The sequence below is a fragment of the Scomber scombrus genome, chromosome 19, assembly GCF_963691925.1.
Source record: "Scomber scombrus chromosome 19, fScoSco1.1, whole genome shotgun sequence".
Classification (NCBI taxonomy): Eukaryota; Metazoa; Chordata; class Actinopteri; order Scombriformes; family Scombridae; genus Scomber; species Scomber scombrus.
In genome coordinates, this window is record NC_084988.1 from 16513214 (window position 1) to 16519213 (window position 6000).

Here is a 6000-nt window from a genome sequence, read left to right on the forward strand (position 1 = left end):
TCTTGGTACATGTAGTACACAAAATATCTGAAGGCTCAGTGTACTTTTGCCTCCCAGTACATACCCTACATTTGTTTTCTCCACAAATTCCTTTTGTTTGTTTTTTAGTCACCATTAAGTGTTTCTGTCAATAATAATATGATCATGATGACATCAGTTCTCTTAATCTACTAAATTACTTTCCTTTCCCTATCATTTGGGGCAGCTGTGGCTCAGGACGTAGAGTGGGTCATTCAGTAATTTGAAGACTGGCAGTTCAACTAACAGTTCCTCCAGTCCACATGTCGGAGCATCCTCAGACAAGATACTGAATCCCAAATTGCACCTGATGTGTGGTAGCTTGCCACTATCAATGTGTGAGTTTGTGTGTGAATGGGTGAATTTAGCTTGTAGTGTTTAAGCGCTTCGAGTGGTCAGAAGACCAGAAAGGAGCTATATAAGTGCAGTCCATTTACCATTTATTTGTTAGATGTTGCAGTTACATACCAACAATAGCAAGGCTTATCCTGCAGCCATGCATCTGCATCACCCATTCAGACAATGTGATGCAAAGACAGATATTCAACTGTCTTCAGTTCGTTATCAAACTTGTCAAAATCAACACTGTATGGAGAAACTTTCTAAAATATAACTGCTCTGTAAAGGCTGTCATCATGTATTTATGAAGGCTGGAATTAGCATTTTATTTATTTACAATACAATGAAAGCTCAGTTATGTGGCATTACAGAATTATAATTTACACTCCTGCAACTCTCATTAGAGCTATAAGACAAGGCATTCAATACATGCCCCTCACCAAACTGTGTTAGGGCTCCTTTGAGAGGTGCAGAGGGGGTCCCTTGGGCTACCAAGTTGGACGTTATTTGCTGAGAAGGATAGGTGCAAAAATGTATGTAAGTCTGACTTTTTCCATTATTTGTACATTGTCAGTGTATACGCTAAAATTGTATCGTATTCTATCAGTTTACAACTAAAATTGCAATACATAAATACATAATACATAAATGGATACTTGAAATGGATGGATGGATATTTGAAACCCCAGTCAATATTATTATCCTTCCTGAGGTCACTTGCTCTCCAAGAGAAGATGTCAGTCATTATCTTCTGAATAGAACACACAATGATGATGAGGAAAATTCACAATACCACAAAGTGGAAATTGAGGTCATGTCCTCAGGATGCGCGTTTAGCCCATCACCACTCAGAACAGCAGACACACATCCAAATATTATTTTCACTTGGAGCCTCCACCTGCATGCTAATGTGTACCCAGCCTGAACCATGACCCTTGACCATGGTTTGGTCAGTGAAGGGCTGAAGGTCAGCCTGGAAGTGTGTTAAAGACAAAGTAATTGGGCCACTAATGGAGTCCATTCGTTTTAGAGTCCTGATCCCCCCATACTGGGTTGTCCTACAAGGTCAGCTCTCTGCGCTGAGGGTCACCTCTCTCTGGGCTCCTGCCAGTGGACATGAGTGCCGTGCGGTCATGGAGGCTACTTCAACACAAGAGGAAGACTGTCCATTAATAAGGTATAAACAATGTCTAATGATTTAGCAGTAAACCACGTGCCTTCTTTCAACCCTCTATAAATCAACAACATAGAAACTGAAACTAATGTCCCATATGCAATATATTTGACCAACAGAGAAGCGTTCTCAATAGTGGAGATCAAAAGATTGGATCTGGCTTGTGATTTGGGCGTGAGCTGCTACTCATCTTATTTCATGAGGCAGATGAGAAAGATCACAGCTCAGACTCATCCATCATATTGCGATGATAAACACCATTCTTTAATCCATGCATCATCGCCTGCACGATTGATGTAAAAATCGTTTCTTCTCATCTAAACAGAACGTGACTCATACCGACTGGATCTTTTAATCCAATCTGTTCGAAGCAGGACTGGTGACTGAATCAGGCTTGACAAAATTAAAGCTCTAGCCAGAGAGCTGCCTCCTGCTTCATTAGCCAGCTCGATCCCTGAGGAATGTCACTTTTGCTGCTCTTAATTTCATTTCCCTAATCTCATTTACACTCAGACCCACCACAGCTGCCTGGCTCAGGGGTGTCAGGCCCAAAGGGGAAATGGCTGTATGAGATCATCTGTGAATGAACTTTCTCTATCAGTTTCAACTTAAAACACCATCACGTATTTTGAAATGGAATACAATCACATGGTGTTTTGTATGATGTATAAACATGAGTCCTTGTTGCCCTGATACAAATAATTAGAAGCTAAGTACAATGTAGCATACCATAGCTGATTTAGCAACACTAATAAAGAGGAACTTCACATTTGCATGTGATGTGTGGATGATATTACTTGTTTGTTTAGGTATCTTCTTCAGAGGTGGTAAAGCAAAGTGCCATTGTGTTCTTGAGATGGTGGAGACATGCTTTCCCATTTTCACTCATTTTTGTTAGTCACATTCAGGAGCAGTAGTAACATTTACATCCAGAGTGGGTTTCCAGACTATTCACTACAACAGACCACAGAACTCAAATGTTTTGGGCAAGTCTCAAGCATTGAGTGTGTATTTGGTAATATAGTAACACAGGGAGGACAGGAGGAGATACACAACCTTTTTCATTGATGCAACCCTGCCATGATAGAAACATTAGTTCATCTTCAGTTTAGGAATATAAACCTCCTACTGTCACATGAGTTAGTGTGAGCATTGACAGCTTGCATGTCAGCAACCTCTAATAGGTGTTCAGTACATGAATGAATCTTTAAAACCCCATACTCAAATTGAACTGACTATACTGACTCATCATTGTCAATGACAGAATCAGTAGCAGTGAAGTTCCATGTTCACTACTACTACTACATACCAAACAAACCACATAGTCTGAAGACAAATCTTTGAACTGAACTGAACAAAAACATTCAGATCAGCAAAATGATTAGTAATTAGGAATAGTAGGAATATTTCTACCAGTTACAGTTGTTCTTTTTATAAACATCAGAAACTTAAGACCAAACTTCATAAAACATCCATCTTTAATTATTAGTCTTTTGCGATTAAAGATTCATAACAGGCAATGTCTGTGATTAATTTTGACCATTAAGTAAAATCTGGTTTTGACTGGCTCTTCTAATGGTGGAGAACAATCCCTGATGTAACACTAAAACCTGTCAAGTCCAAATTTTTGTTTAGCTATACGGTGGGAGAGACCAGTCTTCGTATATGCACAGTTGGTGAGATGCTGGCAGTCGCTTTTTTTCAGTTTACTTTCCCACATTAAATGAAGAAAAGTACCAGTTTAACTGCTGTATAATAATACAAGTGAATGATTTTGTAGTGTATACATGTTCTCACTGTATCTGTAACTGTTTTTATATCTTTCTGAGGGTTAAGAAAGCTGAATCCACTGAGGCAGACCTGAGAAGTTTTCAAATTGCTTCCAGCGATGCTATTGTTCCAAAATTTGTTTCAGTTTTACAGTTTGTAAGGCATGAGACCAGACTAAACCTTTCATTAAAACATATTTCAGCTGACAATGGTATTAAGGGGAGGTAGCAGGGTGTGCGTATGCTTCCTGGTTTACTTTGCAGGGCTACCAGGAAACATCTGAGTCCAACTCAGTTCAGCACTTCAAACCTCTTTCACTCCTGCAGATGGCTGTGTGTGAGCATTCACAGGTGCAAATGTCTTTCAGTGTTACGCAGTGTAGTGCTGCTCTGCTTAGGCAGTATGCAAGTCTGCAGCCTCTGTGGTTAACACATATTGTGAGGAAAAGTGAACTTGTTGTGCTTCTTGGTGAAGGAAGAACAATCGGGTGAATCAGATGTTTTTTCCAGTGCCAATGCAGTGTCACATTAACATTGGCAAACTACCACTCAAATCAGAGAACACTGCCTGTTTTTTCCCCCTAGTAATAATGTTTATTCTTCATCTCCTTAAGCCTGGCATTAAGCTCCATATTATACTGTATTTAAGTAAGTTTTGATTACATATCTAATCAGCAATACCAGTAAAACATACTTGGTCATACTTGAGGAAAGAATAATGGCAATAGGCACAGACAGTATCAACGCAGTGTCTAGTAATCACTTTCTGTGTAGGGAGGGAGAGGTGCTTGTTTTGGTATAAACAACACCCCATGTTTGCGTTGCAGCCGGCGCTACAGACTGATTGTGCAAGTCGACAAAGATGCCTTTAACATATGCTCTGTTTACTTAGTGAATGGCGCTACCTTTCTGTCTGGATGTCAGCACGTGCCAAAAATAAAATGGTTGCACAACAACCCGCCCCCATGGGCCACACCAGAACTGGTTTGAGAAGTAGGCAGCTGCAACGTGTGGACAGTGAAAGTAAGGGAACAACCAGGACACCAAAAAACTCAAGTAGTGAGGGTGGTGGACTTCATGTGTGGGATCTGCTTTTTTGTCCCCTTAATTCAGTCATTTAATTGATGATGCTTCAAAGGGAGTGAATGTCATAAAAATGCCACAAAATTTGAACAACTTGAGAAAAAGATCATTCATTTCACTCCTACGTGAATTTTATCTTTGTGTATAAATGGAATAGCAACAGACTCCACTGAGTGGAAGTGATGCAACTGAGGGATGAGGCTCCAGCCCCCCCTGTTGGCAGATATGAGCTGGAGTAAAACACCAAGCACAACTTAGACAATATCAAGTTTTAGATATGTAAAAATAACACCTCATACTTGAACAATACAGAAGATACAGTATTCCGTGTATGATGCTTTATAATCTATGCTATGTCAACATGCAACATAATCCAAACTTGGTCTATCTGACCACACATAGGTCATTCTGACTGAGAAGACAGACAAGGACATCCAAAAAGTGACAGCAAGACCATGTGAAAAATAGATGTTTGTTGGATTTTCTGACTTACTGACTTTGACTTTAATGATGGCCCTGACATTCTGAGGACCTGAAAGCTCTCAGGTACTGACTCACTTTCTTAGCCAGAATCAAAAGGCCCTGAAGGTTTCCTGCCATTTTTCTCTGGAGTGTTTTCTCTCAAAGAACAGGAAAGGCAGCTCTGTTTCCCACACACTCACAGAGTTTCGATATCAATGCCATTTTACAGTGTAGCACACAATCAAGCAGCTGCAGAGTCATTGTGAGAGTCTTAGAGTCTCCATGCTGCAATATTACACTAAACTAATGATTCTGGTTCGTTTTTGTTTTTTTAGAGAGAATAGTGTCTTTATAGCATTATGATAATAGGCTCCATCTGTTGGTCTTTAAGCACTTATTATAAGGTCAGTGATGTTCATGCAATTTGTGTGTAATCTTGAAATAGGACCCTTTAATGTTTATCTGATACTATAAACTATCTAGATACACTCAAGTAATTTAATGCATTTTGACAAAACCTAGTTTGGTAATCTAAAATTAAGAATCTCATGACTGTGTAGTCATCTGCGCTCTAGTGACTTTGTTGACTAACATAAACAAATTTCCCCAAACTTTTTTTTATTATTATTTCATTTTCAGTGTGAGTTAAATGTTTCCTAAGTGTGTAATGGCAAGTAATGATGCTTTTGTGTTTGTTTGGAAAGTTTTATCCTTTGAAAAGATTGTGTTCTCATGTTAATCAGCCAATTGCTGCAGAGTTTCCTGTTTAAATAGATTCTAATCGTGCTCTGTGAGAACATATGCTGCTGTGTGGATTGATGTGGAGCCAATTGAAACTAAAATAAGAAGAAAACACAGATGTTTCAAAAGCCAAAGGGTGAAACCCCTATTAATATTGTTATCAGTTCCCTGTAATGCATCAGATCAAACATGATCTGAGCCTGAGGCACCCATGTGAATTTGCATGTGGAATCATCATGGCTTGAATAGTTTCTGGGGCATGTCTTTTCACATGTCTTTCATTTGAAGTAAAAACCTACTTCTGATTTGTTAGAAATGGAACAAACAAAATCTGCGTGACCTCATTTGACCTACTATACAAGATTCAGGTTTTTCTCTTGACACACATATTGCTCAATTACAGTTTGGCAGATT